Source organism: Pipistrellus kuhlii, unplaced genomic scaffold (genome assembly GCF_014108245.1).
Source record: "Pipistrellus kuhlii isolate mPipKuh1 unplaced genomic scaffold, mPipKuh1.p scaffold_m20_p_16, whole genome shotgun sequence".
Classification (NCBI taxonomy): Eukaryota; Metazoa; Chordata; class Mammalia; order Chiroptera; family Vespertilionidae; genus Pipistrellus; species Pipistrellus kuhlii.
In genome coordinates this window covers 21613515-21633284 of record NW_023425471.1, presented here as the reverse complement: position 1 = coordinate 21633284, position 19770 = coordinate 21613515, and the positions used below count along the sequence as shown (strand labels likewise).

The following is a 19770-nucleotide window of genomic DNA, read 5'->3' as shown; positions in this document are numbered from 1 at the left end:
TTATATTTATTTATTTATTTTTAAAAATATATATATTTTATTGATTTCTTTTTATAGATAGGACAGGAGAAATATTGAGTTAGAAACATCTGCCTCCTGCACACCCCACACTGGGGATGTGCCCGCAACCAAGGTACATGCCCTTGACTGGAATTGAACCCGGGACCCTTCAGTCTGCAGGCTGATGCTCTATCCCCTGAACCAAACTGGTTTTGGCTATTATTGACTTTTAAAGATGAAATTCTATAAAATAAAACAGTCATCATGGGTTGGAGTGGTATGTACTTATTTTAATTTAAGATAAAACCCAATACAATAAAACAGTTTATTTGAGCTGGAAAGGGTGTGCTATCTTTATACTGAAAATCTTTTATTTTTCTCTATACCTGAAACCTTAATTTGTAAAGTTTTTACAGTGTTCTCTTTTTCCCTTTCAAATAACATATTTACCTTGGTAAAAGTTAATTAACTTTTAGATTCCCTATTGAATATTATTGCTCTGATTTCAGTTCTGAAAACTTATGGGAGAAATCTGACTGTATATAATTACAGTCAAATGTAATCTATTTCATTTTACAATTTAGGATACTATCTGTGCCTTACAAATAATTATTAGTTTTTCAGTATAACATAGAGTTATAATAAATGAATACATATTTTTTGAAAACATTTTTATTGATTTCAGAGAGGAAGGGAGGAGAAAGACAGAAATATCAATGATGAGAGAGAAGTATTGATTGGCTGCCCCCTGCACGCCCCCTACTGGAGATTGAGCCAGCAATCTGGGCATGTGTCCTGACCAGGAATCAAACTGTGAGTTCCTGGGTCATAGTTCAATATTCAACTATGGAGCCACACCAGCAGGGCAGCAGAATAAAAATATCTTTATTTCACATTTTTATGTCTTCAGACATAATGTTTTCAGGGAGAACTTGCTCATAATTTCAAACACAGAACTGCATTTGACATTTTCTTTAAATACAATAATAAAGAATTATCAGTTTGAAAATAATAATAGAAAAACTTGAATAGCTATTCTTTTGATAAAGTTGTTACTAGTCAGTCTTAGAAGGATTTTATTATGCTCAGTGTTAATTTTTTAATATAATATATTCTAACCATTGAAATTCTTAAAATAATAACAAGTGTAGGAAAATTATCAATATTCAAATAATCATTATTCCATTAGTAGTGTTTATGATGTCCATTGAAGTATTTTACTGTAATTAAGCATAATTTTTAATTTCCGAGGCCATAAAATAAGCAATGAATCACTCACAAAATTGCAGCTGAAATATTCAGAAAGGACAACTTCATCTCCCTATTCTTCTCTACTCAGTAGGTAGGTATACTTGCACACACATATACACAAGGGCACACACATATTGTTTCTTTAGTTTTATGATTCACTTATTCAAGAAGGTTTGTCTCTTCCTAATTAGGTACACAGAATCTATTTATCCCAGTTGTAAAGCTCACAATTTGATTCCCTCTGGCTCTTTCTCTTGTCTTTGCAGTATTCAACTAAACAACGAAAACAAAGATACAGTAAAACTCATTTTCTTGTTATTGATTTCATGCACCAGCTGCCAGCTGTTTTAGAGTGTTCATTTTTATAACCATCTGGGAAACTTTTTGAAAGTACTTTTCTTTGGCCATCTGCTAAATACGATTAGTTTAATAAGTAAAGACTCACCATCATCTTTAAAGAAACATAAATATTACCCTTGCAGCTGAGATATCAGCATTTTCATTTAAATACATAGACAAGTTTTTTTTTTATGAATCAGTATAAAACATTATAAGAGACTAGTACTGCATGCTTCCCCCACCCCTTGCACCTGCCTGCCATAACATAATTTATTCTAAAGCGAAAATTTACAACTTGAGCTTTCTGTTTATGGTCTCCTTATTTTCCTCCTCATTATTGTCTTCCAAATATTAGGGATTGATACATAAGCCTGTTGAACTATCATTTTTATGAATACACATGTAATTTTTGAACATATATTTGCACATATAAGACCGCCTATTATAATGAATGCGGATATACTAATATTTCCACAGAGAATCAAGTTCAAGGAATCTAATGTGGAAGCACTGTTTAAAAGTCAGGATTCCAACATCTTTTACTTAGTTGAAGACTATCTCATGTATAGGCAGAATCTAGGAACAAAACTACTTAGACCCTTATAATTTTGGAAAGTTAAAATTGACATGTTTTGTTAATGAGTGATATTATTATTTTTATTTACTTAACATGGTAGATTCCCACTTTGTGATACTGATTTAAGGTGTGAAGGTTTTTTAAGGAGGTAAGATACTTGTACTCAGAAAACTACAGAACATTGAGAAAAGAGAGAGGAAGATATATATAGACAAGAGGAAAAATATACTGTGTTCATAGATTGGTAGAAGTAACATAATTAAAATGAATACTCTACCTAAGAGAATGCAATCCCTTTTAAATCACCAGTGGCACATTTCACAGATATAGAACACATACTCCAAAAATTTATATGGAATAAAAAAAGACCCAGAACAGCTGCAGAAATTGACTCAAGACATTACACTCAATATTTGACAAAGGAGACAAGAGCATACAATGGAGTCAAAACAGTCTCTTCAATAAATGGTTTTGGGAAAATTGAACAGCAACATGCAAAAAAAAAAAAAAAAAAAAAAAAAAAAAAAAAAAAAAAAAAAAAAAAAAAAAAAACTAGACCACTAACTTAAGCCATACCTAAGAATAAACTCAAAATGGATAAAATTCTTAAATGTAAGACATGAAAACATAAAAAGTCCTAAAAGAAACTATAGGGAGCAAAATCTTAGATATATCTTGTAGCAATATGTTTGTGGGTTCATTTCCTAGGGTAAAGGAAAGTGATAAAATGAACAAATGGGAATATACTAGTATAAATGAAATTTGTGTATGGATAGGGTCCCTAGGCATGGCTGGTGATCAGCACTGATTTGTGGAGAGACTGGTGGGGTAATGGGGGGGAGCTGGTACCCACCTTGGCCAGCCTGGCACTGCCCACTTGCTGCCTCCCTCACAATGCCTTGCTGCCACAGTTAGTCATCTTCTTCTGAGGGGTGACCTGAAGGGCAATTGGAGGTCCCTGCTTGGCTGGCCTGGTGGCTGAGGGCTGGGTGGGGGGCAGCTCCTGCATTGAGCATCTTCCCCCTGGTCAGTGCGCATCATAGTTACTGGCGGTTCCATAGGTTGTTCCACTGTTTGGTCTATTTGCATATTAGGCTTTTATTATATAGGATCTATACTAATATAAGAAAAAACATGCACACAAGACAATCAGAAGTGAGTATGCAAATTAATCCAACCAAGATGGCTTCTGCCACAGAGCAAGCAGGCAGCTTGGGCTTTCCTGGCAATGGAGGAAGCCCAGCTACACGGCCTGCTCTGGTCTCTGCTCAAGGCTACAAAGTTTCAATTATAGAAGATAAATAAATCCCAACAAAAATGGCAGTGGCCACAGAGCTGAAGCAAGCAGGAGGCTTGGGTTTCCCCTAGGGATGGAGGAAGCCAAGTTTCCTGACTGGCCCTGACCTTTGTTCAAGGTTACAAAGTTTCAATTATAGAAGATAAATAAATTCCAGATATCAAGACCTCCACTTGGGTTGCCAGGGGATGTGGCTGGTCTGCAAACCACCACAGGCTCCTCACTCAGGCCAAGCCATGCCTCAAGTAACCCCCACCCTGATCTGGGATACCCTTCAAGGCAAACCAGATGCCCCTCACCCATGCACCAGGCCTCTATCCTATCAAATAAAAGAGTAATATGCAAATTGACCATCATTCCAACACACAAGATGGCTGCCCTCATGTGGTCAAAGATCCTGACCCGATGAGGACACAAGATGGTCACCACAAGATGGCCAGCAAGGGAGGGCAGTTGGGAGGTTCCAGGCCTGAAAGGGAGGGCAGTTGGGGGCAATCAAGCTTGCAGGGGAGGGCAGTTAGGGGTGACCAAGCTGACAGAGGAGGGAAATTGGGGGCAACTGGGCTTTCAGGGAAAGGCAGTTGGCGGGGGGGACCAGGCCTGCAGGGGAGAGCAGTTGGGGGACCAGATCTGCAGGGGAGGGCATTTGGGAGCAATCAAGGTGGCAGGGGAGCAGTTAGGCATCAATCAGGTTGCCAGGGGATTGGTTAGGGGGTGATCAGGCTGGCAGGAAAGCTAGCAGTTGGAAGCCAGCAGTCCTGGATAGTGAGAGGGATGTCTGACTGCCAGTTTAGGCCTGATCCATCAAGGGGTCCCAGATTAGAGAGGGTGCAGGCTGGGCTGAGGGACAGCCCCCTATGCATGAATTTTGTGCACCAGGCCTCTAGTATATATATAAAGCTCCTGCACAACAGAAGAAAATATCAACAAAATAAAAGGGAACCCACTGCATGGGAAAACATATTTGGCTATGATGCATCTGATAAAGGGTTAATGTCCAAAATATATATGAAACCCATACAACTGAACAAAAGAAGACAAGCATTCCAATTAAAAAATGGACAAAGGACCTAGATAGGCACTTCTCCAAAGGGGACATAGAGATAGCCAAGATAAATGAAAAAATGCTCAGTCACTGATTATCAGAGAGATGTAAATCAAAAACTACAGTGAGGTATCATTTTACACTTTTCAAAAAAATCAACAAATGGCAAGTCTTGGTGAGGATGTGGAGAAAAGAGAACCCTAGCACACTGCTGGTGGGAATACAGACTGGTACAGCCAGTTTGGAAAACAGTCTGAAGTTTCCTCAAAAATTTGAATATGATACTGCCATTTGGCTCAGTGATCCCACTTCTAAGAAACCAGATACACCAATTAGAAAGAATGTATGCACCCCTATGTTCATAGCAGCATAATTTACAATAGCTAAGATATGAAAACTTCCCAAGTGCCTGTCAGCAAATGAGTGGATAAAAAAGCTGTGGGACATTTCCACTATGGAATACTATGCAGCAGTAAAAAAGAAGGATCCTGCACAGCAGAAGAAAACATCCTAAGACAACATGGGAGGATCTGGAGAGTATTAAGCTAAGTAAAATAAGATAGTCAGAGAAAGACAAGTATCACCCGATCTCACTCATTTGTGGAATCTAATGAGCAAAATAAATTGTTGAAAAAAATAGATCCAGAGACAAAGAAGCAGGGAACATACTGATGAATCTCAGATGGAATACAGGAGTGGGCAGGAAGAGATCAACCAAAAGACTTTCATGAATATATGGTTAAGCCATAGTCACATATAATAGGGTGGTGAAGGCCTAGGATGGGAGGTTGGGGCCAGCTGGAAAGGGTTAGTGGGGGAATACAGGGGACACATGTAATACATTCAATAAATATTTGATAAATGAATAAATTAATTAAAGAGCTGAAGGTTTTTAGTCTTGAGTATTAGAAGTGCATTTGTTGGGTGTTAATAGAAATACATCAAACCATTATTTTGAATGGCATCACCACAGTTTAGTGCATTTAGGAAGATGTATGCATCCTAAGCTTGAATTTTTCCTTAAAGCTAAATATCGTAAGATTTTTGCATTGCTTAAAATGTTCTTTTGAGACCTTTTGTTTATAAAATCATGTACCCTTTGTTTCCAGTGTATCTTGGACCTGCTGTAAAATGGTAGTGTAACTAGAGGCCTTTTGCATGAAATTTGTGCACCCAGAGGTGTCCCTCAGCAGTTCAGGTACTCTTGGGGGATGTCCGACTGAAGGCTTAGGCCTGCTCTTTGTTAGTTGGACATCCTTAGAACTGCCATAGAGGCAGGAGAGTTTTCCGCACTGATGTTGCACTTGCCATCTGTGAGTCTGGATTCTGGCTGAGTGGCACTCCCCCTGTGGGAGCGCACTGACCAGCAGGGGGCAGCTCCTGCATTGAGTGTCTGCTCCCTGATGGTCAGTATGCATCATAGCGACCAGTTGTTCCACCCTTTGGTCGATTTGCATATTAGCCCTTTATTATATAGGAATAGGGTCAAAAGTGTATTTCATTTTTATGCCACTACTGTACTATTATCAATGCATTTAATGTTTTTATAGAATAATTTGTGCAGCTCTATATATCATTGCTTCAAAATTCATATATGTTAAATATTCATGTTTGTTAAGTTTGGTAGAAGAAAAATTGTAGTACATTTTATATTTTTGAGGTGGAGGGAACAATTTCATTTTGTGAAATCAAAACCATCTTTTTAAAAATGGAATAAAAGAAATTATTTCTTTATAAGGTGAGCATAAGATATATTAGTTTCTGTGAACCTGATAATTTGAAATTTGTTATTATAAAAAGCAATTTCATGTTTGGTATTTTTGTCATTATAGACATGGTTCTGTTCTAGTTAGCTTTGAAGTCTGTTTTAATTTTTGAAATGGAAAAGAGCCAGTTGACTTTTCCAAGATCCCTAATTAAATATTCTTACACATTAAATTGATTTTATTCACATTCAAGTATTAAGTTTGAATGGGATGCATTTTTACAGTAATATTTGTTTTCTGGTGAATCTTCTCATCATGGTTTTCGTACATCTTATGTCCCATAATCATTTTTAGAAACATAGCCAAAGTATAATGAACTATGGAAATTACTAGTAAGCTAAAGAGTGGCCCTCTCCATTGATTTCCTCTATGTTTTTCTTAGTTATATAAACTTGTTTTATTATGTTTAATAAATGAATCCATATTTATTAAAACCACAAATTTATTACTTTTATTATGTACAAAAAGGATTATAAATCATTTGGCACTTGGCTCTTTGTTTTACTTTTAGGGCATAGACAAAAAAAATGTTCCCTGCCATTTACAACTTTAAACTGAACACAAAATGTTTAAACATGTGAAATAATCTTGGATCTCTCTAAGGAAACATGTAGGTTAGTATTCTCCATATAGAAGCCAGTATAACTTATAGGGTCAAGTCAAAAGTAATATTCTTATTCTTTGAGTGAAATTATATTATGTGACAGTCTTCATACATTTATATAAATTAGAACAGACTAATACCATTTTAACTAAGCCTTTTTATGGCTTTCCCAAACACAAAGTCTTAATAAGATAAAGCTTTAGTATTACATCCATGTTTTTTAACTCATTCCTGCTTTCACCTGCAAACAAAGGGTGAAATTGAATTGCTACACAAATGTGTGCTTGATTGAACAAGTGAACTGATGAAAGTATAACAATAGAGTTCCTGTTTATGTATTGCTATGTATTTTTCCTGCAAACCCTTCAGGCAAAAGTATTGATAGCAATTTTCTTTTTTCAGTACATAAAAGGGTTTAGGTCAGTCCAGTAATTACAGAGGAGGTGACACTTGAGATGAGATTTTAAAGATGATTAGGAATTTTCTGGGCAGACTAGGTATGTGTGTGTGTGTGTGTGTGTGTGTGTGTGTGTGTGTGTGTGTGTGCAAGCACACATGTGTAGTGAGGGGATTAGAAGCAGTGAGGACAATTGGCTAATGGATTTCTCTTCTGCTCCTCACACACCCTATTTTATCTTTCTTTAACATCCCTATCAACTTCCCCCCACTCCAACCCCCTGTTTTACACTTCCAGAGTTTTGTTAAATTATAATTTAAGTAAACTCAATATTTGCTTAACATCAATATTTCTATATATAAAATATATTATTGGGTTTAATAATTTTTTGATGAAGTCTTTAGGGTTTTTTATTTATAATATCACGTCATCTGCGAGTAGGGACAGTTTTACTTCTTGTTTTCCAATTTGGATACCTTTTATTTCTTCTTCTTGTCTAATCACAATGGCTAGTACTTCCAGTACTATGTTGAACAGGAGTGGTGAGAGTGGGCATCCCTCTCTTGTTCCTGTGCTTAGTGGAAGTGGTTTTAGTTTTTGCCCATTGAGTATGATGTTGGCTGTGCATTTGTCATATATGGCTTTTATTATGTTGAGGAATGATCCTTCTATTCACACCTTGCAGAGAGTTTTTATCAAGAAAGGTGTGTGTGTGTGTGTGTGTGTGTGTGTGTGTGTGTGTGTGTGAAATGTTTTTTTTCCTGCATCAATTGATATGACTATGTGATTTATCACAATAATTTTTTGTGATTTATCACATTTATTGATTTGCACATATTGTAACATCCTTGCATCCCTGCATAAATCCTGTTTGGTCAAGGTGTATAATCTTTCTGATGTACTGTTGGGTCTTATTTGCTAGAATTTTGTTGAGGATTTTGGCATTTATATTCATGAGGGATATTGGCCTATAATTCTCTTTCATTGTGTTGTCTTTATCTGGTTTTGGTATTAGGGTGATTTTGGCTTCATAGAATGAGTTTAGAAGTGTTCCTTCTTCTTGAATTTTTTGGAACAGTCTGAGGAGATAGGTTTTAGTTCTTCATTGAATGTTTGGTAAAACTTCTCTGTGAAGGTGTCTTGCCCTGAGCTTTTGTTTGCTGGAAGCTTTTTGATGACTGCTTCAATTTCTTCCATAATTAATGGCCTATTGAGATTTTTAGATTCTTCCAGATTGAGTTTTGGAAGGTTATATTTTTCTAATATCTCCATTTTCTCCAGGCTGAATAGTTTTCTGGAATATAGTTGTTCATAGTATTTTTTAACAATCCTTTGTATTTCTGTGGGATCTGTTTGTTATTTACCCTCTTTCATTTCTAATTTCATTTATTTGGATCCTCTCTCTTTGCTTCTGTTGAGCCTGGCTAGGGGTTCATTGATCTTGTTTATCCATTCAAAGAACCAGCTCTTGGTTTTGTTTGTTTGTTTGTTTGTTTGTTTGTTTATTTTTGTCTCTAGGTGGTTTCTCTCCACTCTAATCTTTATTATTTACTTCCTTCTGCTTACACTGGGCTTTTCTTGTTGCTCTCTTTCTAACTCTTTGAGTTCTCTGGCCCAGTAATTTATTACCATTGTTTCTTGTTTTTCTGCAGTAGGCTTATAGAGCTATGAACTTCCCTCTCAAGACTGCTTTTGCTGTGTCCCATTGATTTTGGATTGTTGTGTTTTCATTGTCATTTGTTGCCATGATGTTTTTTTATTTTTTCTTTCATCTCTCTGGTAAACATTCATTGTTTAATAGCATGCTTTTTAGCCTTCAGGTGTTTGATTATTTGGATGCTTTTATTGTAGTCGATTTCTAGTTTTATGCCAATGTGATCTGAGAAGATGCTTGATATGATTTCTATCTTCTTGAATTTGAAGAGGCATTGCCTGTGACCCAATATATGGTCTGTCTTTAAAAATGACCCATGTACCCTTGAGATGAATGTATATTCTGTGATTTTGGGGAGAAGTGTTCTGAAGATGTAAATTAATTCCATCTGGTCTAGTGAGTCATTTAGGATTGATGTTTCTTTGCTAATTTTTTGCTTAGAGGATTTGTCCAATGGTAATAGGGGGGCACTAAAATCCCCTACTATGGTTGTATTAGTGTCAATCTCTCCCTTGATATCCTCCAGAATTCTCTTTTAATTTTTTTTGGTCACACCAACCCATTCTGTGCTCCCACCTCTCATATTAGTCTCATTTGCTTTCTTCTTTACTTTTCTCATTGTAGGACTTAGATTCAGCCGGCATTTTGGTGGTTCTGAATGATGGCTAATGATGGTCATTCTGGATTTTAATTGTGATTTTGATATGGTGCTGAGTACTTTGATTACCTACAATGCAATCTTGGTTCTTCTCAGAAAAATCAATATTTTGAAGTGAAAATTCAGTAAAACAGAAAAATACAGAATAATTTATATCAATTTTTTCCTTTAGCTATTGAGTTAAATATGAGATTCAAAAATATTTATTTTGCAGCATTAAAAAAATAATAAAGAACTGTATTTAATTAAAAATTTTTTATTTTTATTGTTATATTATGGATGTCCCCGTTTCCCCCTCCACCTCCTTCACCCTAAATCCACCACCCCCAGACCTACCACACTATTGTCTATGCTCAGGGGTTATGCATATATGTATATAAGTTCTTTGGTTCATTTCTTAAATTCAGAAATGAGAAAAAAATTAATATATTTTATATATTAAAATTTTTTAAATATATTAACAGAGAGGAAGGGAGAGGGATAGAAAGCTAGAAACATCGATGAGAGAGAAACATAGATCAGCTGCCTCCTGCACACCCCCTCCTGGGGATGTGTCCACAAGCAAGGTACATGCCCTTTACCAGAATCAAACCTGGGACCTTTCAGTCCGCAAGCTGATGCTCTATCCACTGATCCAAACCCGTTTTGGCCAGAAATGAGAAAATTAACTTACTAGATGTTATCTGGATGGTTACAATTGTAATACTTATGGAAGAATAAATAACCATTTGATCCATATTAGTAAATCCCTTTAATACCTACAAATGATTATACCTGAAGCAAAACATACTGAGATTGTATCAGAAAAATCCTTAAATAACTCTTGAGTTTTATTCAGCAATTTTTTATTTTGTATTTAACAAATTCTAGTTTTTAGAACAATGCTAGATACTGTCTAAACCTAAATGTTCAAATGAGAACCCCACTCAAAGTCTTACACGGAAGTCTTAATAACTCAAAGCTAAGATATATGTAGAATTAAGAGTCCAGGATTTCAGTTATACTGTGAGGTATGTTTTCAGAGAGAGAGAGAGATAGAAATATAGCATTCTTATCACATTAATTTAAATAACAAAATTATTAAATTATATAAATTTGTGTACATACATATACATACATATGTATGTATACAAAAAAATACAGATAGCAAAAAAATACTCTTAAAAATTGGCCAAAGTGTAGAGGTGGTAAATTTAAACCAAAAGCTTTAAATTTGTTTAAAATAAATTTAAGATAACATACTAAATAAGAAGTTTAAAAAGAAAAGCTGTTTTGAAAAAAATATATAAGAAAGGCACAATTAAAACAAATGGGTAACCTGGGAGAATTTATTTCTGAAAGACAGAAAAGTCCTAATTCCTTAATATTCCCCTTATGCTAATAATTGTCTTTAGTGAAAGGAAAATATACTTACATATTTTCTAAGACACTTTATTCATTTTCTAGAGCCAGTGCAAACAGAACTGTTTATGTCCATGTCACCAAGTTGAAATTAAAAAAAAAAAGATTATAAAATATTGAAGATTTGCCCATTGTTAATAGATTTTTTTCAGTACTACATTGTAGCTTTAACAGTTGGGTTGAATTTTAGTTGTCATAATACTTGTATTCTAAAATCCACAATAATAATTTAGGAACAGTTCATCAGTGTTTAGCAAGAATCTTTTGGTAAGTTGGCATAGGCTTGACACTTGGAAGTTCAATTCTGTTTTGTTTTGTTTTTTCTAGCACTTTAGCTACTTCAAATATAAGAAAATAAGACCAGAAGCTAGTATATGATACTGGTCAAATTTCAATCCAAAAGAAAACTGGTTATAGAAAAAAATTTATTTGTTAAGAAATTCTGATTTTTTTCAGAATTTACTGCTATAATTTTTATTTCCTTAATTAAAACTGTACATTTAGACATAAAAGTTTAGATTATATTTTAAGTATAGTAAGTCTCCACTTAACATCATTAACACATTCTATAATTTGACATGAAAAAACTTCTAATTAAATCAATTTTACCATAAGCTAATTGATGAGAGATAAGTTTCTAAAGTATCACATTAACACATTATAATGAAATGGGGGGGGGGAACCCATACAAACAGTGTTATTAAAGGACCTGCTATATATGAAATATTCTAGGGTTTCAAATTCAAATTTAGGTGCTTTATTCAGAATCAGATTTTCTTAAAGTTTTTGTTTATTTTGTTTTGTTTTTTAGGTAGTGATTAGAAAAGAAGAAATTGACTTTGGGCCTATTTCTCCTTTTTAGAGGTGTTTCTTATGCTTCAAATAAATTCCAAAAAGTGTTATTTCATCATGATCATTCTTCTTACAACTCCATATCCTTTAAATTTTTGTATTAAAAAATGATATGGTTAGCATTTTAAAATACTTTGATCATGTAAACACCCTGTATATATTGTCATGCTACAATGTGGTGCGGTAAATTTCTATATGCTGTGGCAATGTATTTTCCTAACCACAGCTTCCTCCTAACATTTAAGCAGTTGTCAAAACTATATTATAACTGATTTTTAAAAGTCTTCTATGAAGATAGCTTTTTTTAAAAAAAATATATTTTACTGAATTTTTAAAATTGATTATGGTCTCATATAATTGTCCTTATTCCCCCATTCCCATCCTAAACCCCTCCTTAGATATGCCCCCCCCCCCAAACCCCATTGTCCATGGCCACTGGCTAGGCCCATATGTATGCACACAAGTCCTTTGGTTGATCTCTTCCCCTTACCCTCATCCTCCCTTACTTTCCCTCTGAGGTTTGAGAGTCTGATCACTGGTTCTCTTTCTCTGGGTCTGTTTATGTTGTTCATTATTTCCTCTAGATGTGTGAGATCATGTGATCCAACAAATACCCCTGTAAAAACCTAAACTGCAACAAGCCATAATGGTTATGCTGAGAGGAAAATGAATCAGTCTGTAGTGAGTTCCTTTCTGGGCCAACAGTTCTTTTGCATCCCAATTTCAATGCCAGAGAGTTCCTTATGTGTACATGCCAGCCATGATATTTCAGATCTGGTTGGTGGCTTGCTTTTATTTCATTGTTGCTTTCACTAGTCTATTTTTACTTTTAGCCAGACATCAAAGCTAAAATTTAAACAATGGTTTTCAATAATAAAACTATCTGTTTCCCCCGAAAAATAGTTTGGAAAATTGTGGTATTTAATATTTTGTTTATCTGGATGAAAAACATACATTTATATGTAGGTTTGTATTCTATACATATATTATGGTCAGCAGAAGAAATGTTTGAACTACAATAGTATTTGAAGGATCTAAAGAAAAATTTTGATTAGCAGGCTTTGCAAGTTTACAAATGAATGTTATTTTTTACAATTAAGACATTTATCCTTTGGCTACACATGGTTTTTATTTTATTATTTTAGCACTCAAAGATTATTGAAGTAGGACTTTAGTTTCTTTCCTATTAAAAGATTTAATAAAATGATGCTTTAAAAAAAAATCAAGGCTTTGACCATCTTTGAGTTTCCCTACATGCCTAAAATACTCTATAATTTGTATATAAAAATTTTAGACCTGTCTGCCTATTTTATGTGACATGCTATTGATTTCTTTCAGTTTTGTTTTCTGAAGAGTGTAATAAGTAAATGATTAGGGTGAGATAATAACGACATGGTATTTGTGAGTATGGCAAAAATGTATTGTTTTCAAATATGAAGGCAACTTCAGGAATAACTGGGTGGTATTTCATTGACACTTGTGATATTTAAGGAGAAGCATTCACAGATACAAAGACATTCTTCAAGACGTGATTACTATAAGACCAAGAGGTTTACCCACAAGCATCGTAAAGGTCTAAAGATCTCATATGGGAGGATTGCTACAATAGTATGAAGGGGGAAAAAGGAAGTCCAATAGTCCTGTAGAGATGAAGAGACAGTCTGAAATCTCTAAATTTTCAGTGTGAAGACAGTAATATTTTCTACTGCTTGAAAGAGAACAAACATAATGATAAGGAGTCCTAATATAGAAATCACTATAGAGATAATGGGAGATGCATGATGGGATGGGTACAACTGCCCTTCCCTGCTGGTCATCTTGTGGTGGCCATCTTGTGTCCACTTGGGGGCTGGATCTTTGACCACATGGGAAAAGCCATTTTGTGTGTTGGAGTGATGGTCAATCTGCATATTAGTCTTTTATTAGATAGGATAGAGGCCTGGTACATGGGTGGGGTCAGCTACTTTGCCCTGAAGGGTGTCCCAGATCATAGTGGGGGTTCCCTTGGGGTATGGGGTAGCCTGGGTGAGGGGCCTGTTGTGGTTTGCAGGCAGGTCACACACCCCCAGCGACCCAAATGGAGGCCCTGGTATCTGGGATATATTTATCTTCTACAATTGAAACTTTGTAGCCTGGAGCAGAGCCAAGCCTTCTGCTTGCTCTGTGTCAGCAGCCATTTCTGTTGGGGTTTATTCACCTTTTTTAAAATTTTTATTCATTTATTAAATTATTATCTGTGTACATATTTTAACATTGCCCCCCCACATACCCTCCCTCCCCAGAGTTTTGTGTCCCTTAGTTGTACTTATATGCATGTATACAAGTCCTTCGGTTGATCTCTTATCTCCCCCAGATCTCCCTACTCTCCCTGGTGTAATTTTACAGTCTGCTTGTTGCTTTACTGTCTTTATATCTATCTTTTGGTTTGTCAGTTTATAATGTTTCTTAATGTCCATAAATATTTCACTCAGCATAATGTTCTCTAGTTCTATCCAGGTTGCTGCAAATGATGAGAATTCCTTCCTTTTTATGGCAGCATAGTATTCCATTGTGTAGATGTACCATAGTTTTTGGATCCAATCATCTGCTGACGGGCACCTAGGCTGTTTCCAGATTCTAGCTATTGTAGATTGTGCTGCTATGAACATAGGGGTGCATATATCCTTTCTGATTGGTGTTTTTAGTTTCTTGGGATATATTCCTAGGAGTGGGATTACTGGGTCAAATGGGAGTTCCATTTTCAGTTTTTTGAGGAAACTCCACACTGTTCTCCACAGTGGTTGCACCAGTCTGCATTCCCACCAGCAGTGCACGAGGGTTCCTTTTTCTCCGCAACCTCGCCAACACTTGTCTTTGTTGATTTGTTGATGTTGGCCATTCTGACAGGTGTGAGATGGTACCTCATTGTTGTTTTGATTTGCATCTCTAGGACAATTAGTGACCTTGAGCATGTTTTCATGTGCCTTTTGGCCTTCCTTCTGTCTTCTTTTGAAAATATTCTATTTAGGTCCATTGCCCATTTTTTTAATTGGATCATTCATCTTACCTTTATTTAGTTGTATAAGCTGTTTGTAGATGTTGGAGATTAAACCTTTATCCGTGGTAACATTTGCAAATATGTTCTCCCACACAGTGGGCTTTCTTGTTGTTTTGCTGATGGTTTCTTTTGCTGTAAAAAAGCTTTTTATTTTGATGTAGTCCCATTTGTTTATTTTCTCTTTAGCTTCCATTGCCCTAGGGGCAGTATCAGTGAAGAAGTTCTTTTGGCATACGTCTGAGATTTTGTTGCCTTTGGATGCTTCTAGTATTTTTATGGTTTCCCGTCTGATGTTTAAGTCCTGTATCCATTTTGAGTTTATTTTTGTGCATGGTGTAAGTTGGTGATCTAGTTTCATTCTTTTGCATGTATCTGACCAATTTTCCCAACACCATTTATTGAAGAGACTGTCTTGATTCCATTGTATATTCGTGCCTCCTTTGTCAAATATTAATTGAGCATAGTGATTTGGATTGATATCTGGGTTCTCGATTCGATTCCATTGATCTATATGTCTGTTTTTGTGCCAGTACCAGGCTGTTTTGAGAACAGTGGCTTTGTAATACAGTTTGAAGTCTGGTATTGAGATCCCTCCTACTTTACCCTTCTTTCTCAGGATTGCTGTGGCTATTCGGGGTCTTTTATTGTTCCAAATGAACTTTTGGGGAGTTCTTTCTAGGTCAGTGAAATATGCCGTTGGTATTTTAATAGGGAGTGCATTAAACCTATAGATTGCTTTAGGAAGTATGGACATTTTGATGATGTTGATTCTACCAATCCATGAACATGGTATGTTCTTCCATCTGTTTACATCTTCCTCTATCTCTTTTTTCAGTGTCGTGTAGTTTTCCGCGTATAAGTCCTTTACTTCCTTAGTTAAGTTTATTCCTAGGTGTCTTAATTTTTTTGGTGCGATGGTAAATGGAATTGCTTTTTTAGTCTCTGTTTCTATAAATTCGCTGTCGGTGTATAGAAATGCCATAGATTTCTTGGCATTAATTTTGTATCCTGCTACATTGCCAAATTCATTTATTAAGTCAATTAGTTTTTTAATGTAGTCTTTTGGGTTTTTTATATACAAAATCATGTCGTTTGCAAATAAGGATAACTTTACTTCTTCTTTTCCAATTTGGATGCCTTTTATTTCCTCCTCTTGTCTGATTGCAATGGCTAGTACTTCCAGTCCTATGTCAAACAGGAGTGGCGAGAGTGGGCATCCCTGTCTTGTTCCTGTTCTTAGAGGGAATGGTTTTAGTTTTTGCCCATTGAGTATGATGTTGGCTGTGGGTTTATCATATATAGCTTTTATTATGTTGAGGTATGATCCTTGTACTCCCACCTTGTTGAGAGTTTTTATCAGGAAAGGATGTTGGATTTTATCAAATGCTTTTTCTGCATCAATTGATATGACTATATGATTTTTATCTTTCAATTTGTTTATGTGATGTATCACATTTATTGATTTGCGGACATTGTACCAACCTTGCATTCCTGAAATAAATCCTACTTGGTCATGGTGTATGATCTTTGTGATGCTCTGCTGGAGGTGATTTGCTAGAATTTTGTTGAGGATTTTGGCATCTATGTTCATGAGGGATATTGACCTGTAATTCTCTTTCATTGAGTTGTCTTTATCAGGTTTTGGTATTAGAGTGATGCTGGCTTCATAGAAGGAGTTTGGAAGTGTTCCTTCCTCTTGAATTTTTTGGAATAGTCTGAGGAGGATAGGTTTTAGTTCTTCCTTGAATGTTTGGTAAAACTCTCCTGTGAAGCCATCTGGCCTTGGGCTTTTGTTTGCTGGAAGCTTTTTGATGACTGTTTCAATTTCTTCCCAAGTCACTGCTCTATTGAGATTTTTAGATTCTTCCTGATTGAGTTTTGGAAGTTTGTATTTTTCTAGGAATATGTCCGTTTCCTCCAGGTTGTTCTGTTTGTTGGAATAGAGTTGTTCGTAGTATTTTGTAACAATCCTTTGTATTTCAGCGGGATCTGTTGTTATTTCACCTCTTTCATTTCTGATTTTGTTTATTTGGGTCCTCTCTCTTTGTTTCTTGGTTAGCCTGGCTAGAGGTCCATCTATCTTGTTTATCCTTTCAAAGAACCAGCTCTTGGTTTTGTTGATCTTATGTATTGTTTCTTTGGTCTCTATGTCGTTTATCCGTGCTCTGATTTTTTGTTATTTCCTTCCTTCTGCTTTCACTGGGCTTTTCTTGTTGCTCTTTTTCTAACTCTTTGAGTTGTAGAGTTAGATCATTTGTTACCATTTTTTCTAGTTTTTTGCATAGGCTTGTAGGGTTATTCACCTTCTATAATTGAAACTTTGTAGCCTGGAGTGGAGGCCAAGGCTGCCCAGGGCAGGTGGAAAGCTTGGCTTCCCCCATCACCAGGGAAACCCAAGCCTCTCTCCTGCTCTCTCCATGGCCACAGCCACCTTGGTTGGGTTGATTTGCATACTCACTCTTGATTGGATGTTGGGCATGGTTTGTTGGTGTAGTGGAGTGATGGTTATTTTGCATATTTCTCTTTTATTAAATAGGATTTCTAAAATTGAGGTCACTGGATCAAATGGAAGTTTTGTTTTTAATTTTTTTGAAGAAACTTGATACTGTTTTCCACAGTGGCTGTACCAGTTTGCATTCCCACCAGCAGTGCATGCGGGTTCCTTTTTTCCACATCCTCACCAAGACTTGACAGTTGTTGATTTGTTGATGGTAGATATTCTGACAACTGTAAGTTAATACCTCATTGTGGTATTAATTTACATCTCTCTGATGATATGATCAGTGACTGAACATTTTTTTCATGTATCTTGGCCATGTGTATGTCCCTTTTGGAGAAATGCTTATTTAGGTTCTTTGCACACTTATAATTGGATTGCTTGTCTTCCTTTTGTTAAGCTGTAAGTTCCTTGTATGGTTTGGAAATTGACCCCTTATGGGATGTATCACTGGTAAATAAGTTCTTCCATGCTACTGCGTGGGCTCTCTTTTCATTTTGTTGATGGTTTCTTTTGCTGTGCAGAAGCTTTTTATTTTGATGTCATCCCATTTGTTTATTTTGACTTAGTTTTCTTTGCCTTGGGAGATGTATCAATAAACATATTGCTATGAGAGATGTCTGAGATTTTGCTGCCAACAAAGAGTCATGGCCCCTTTAAATGTTCATTGTAGCCACTTTGTAAATAACTGCTTTTCTTGTACTTGGTCTTTTGCTAGACACTTCAAAGAGATACCCATTAGTTATGGTTTTTGCTTCTAGTTGTTTAATTCCTAGAAATATACAATCTTCCAAATTCTGAGTAAAGTGATTACTAGTAAGGAGATTGAATCAATAATAACAAACTTCCCAAAAAATAAAGGCCCAGAATGAGAAGGCTTCACTGGTGAATTTTAATACCAGTTTTTCTCAAACACTTCCAAAAAATTGAAGAGGAAGAAACCCTTCTAAGTACATTTTATGAGACCAACATTGCCATGTTTGCATGTTAAATGATAAAATAATGGACATTCATGTTCTTTCAGTTTTATTTATGGAGGATGAAGTGGCTGTTACACATCAGCCAGAAGGAGTAACATGTTTTTCTCTGTGCAATTGTTAGGCACACTATGCAATTCATTCTCTCTATTTATAGGAATTTTCCAATCAGGAAGCCCAAAATAAAACTAACTGCACAGAGGAGAAATGAAAGTAACAGTGACTTTCTTGACAAATGACAGCTTATTTTTACCTGCATACATGTTATAAAAAATATCTAAAAATCTACTGGACATATGATGAGACCACAACATTCCTATAATCCCACTTAGAATATTATGTTTACTTCTAGTTACCATATTTTTTTTTAAAAAAAAAAGTATGTAGCATTTGAAATGTGGAATTAGATTGACCTTAAGACTACAAAGAATGAGCTGTGAAGACAGGATAGAATCCTGATTTTCTGTAACATTTAAAGAGCAAGGTTAAAGAAGATTTAATTGTAAATAAACTCACTTGATATGTATATACTAGATAAAGTCAAATTCGTTTTTATTATAATAGAGATTCTTAAAAAAAGAGATGTAGAAATGTGAATGGAAGTGAAACTTGCTGTAATAAATATCTGCACTCCAAATCTATCATTTGCATGCAAACAGAATAATGCCCTACTATTTTTTCTGTGAAGTAAAATGTCTGAAGAATTTTCAGTGAGTCCTTTTCTGAAACATAGGAAAGATATGCCCCTTAGCTGAATACCTCTGACAGACATAGCAATAAGTATTTATAAACCAATGGAAAAAGAGTATGCCTCAGGAATGGCAACTAAGCTGCACTAACTACTCATTTATCAAAAGGAATTTAATGTATCTGTATTTTTGCTAGGTAGTTGGTAATTTAGAAACCAGAGAACCATATGATATTTGAGTTATCATTGATTAGAGAGGTCAGTTTGTCCAATACTTGTTTTACAAATGAGTATACTGGGATCTAGAGAGGGGAAGACATTTGCTCATGGTCACACTGCTAATCAGTTGTGTAGTTTGGGACTAATATTCAAGTCCCTTTATGCCTTATTCAGGTATTTTTGTTTTGTTTTGTTTTCTGAAGAGGTTACTGTTTGAAAATTGATTTATAAATTGGTTTCATGGAACTTGGAAAATAATATTTCATGAATAAAGTCATAAGCTCAGAGTTCTCCTTTGCTCCATTCTATACTTTGTTTCCATGTTAATTTAAGCTTTAATTTATACGAATGCTAACTTTATACTTTCTGTTGCACATGTTCCTTCCTTTTGATCCTCATCTTTATCAATCTGGTGATATTATGCTAAGAATATTGCAATAATTTCCTTCCTAGTCTTACCTACAAACTTTCTTGTATCAATTCATTCTGTCCATCCTGTATCAATCATTCT

At 35.4% G+C, this 19770-nt stretch overlaps 1 long non-coding RNA gene across 1 annotated transcript; it reads right to left on the bottom strand.

Annotated features, from left to right (window-relative positions):
* Nucleotides 1-7765: 7765 nt before the first annotated feature.
* On the bottom strand, nt 7766-16298 carry LOC118719921. Its single transcript, XR_004988316.1, has 2 exons — nt 16218-16298; nt 7766-7954 (listed from the first exon to the last, which is right to left on the bottom strand). It is a non-coding gene; the product is annotated as an uncharacterized LOC118719921 (long non-coding RNA).
* Between the last annotated feature and the right edge of the window lie 3472 nt (nt 16299-19770).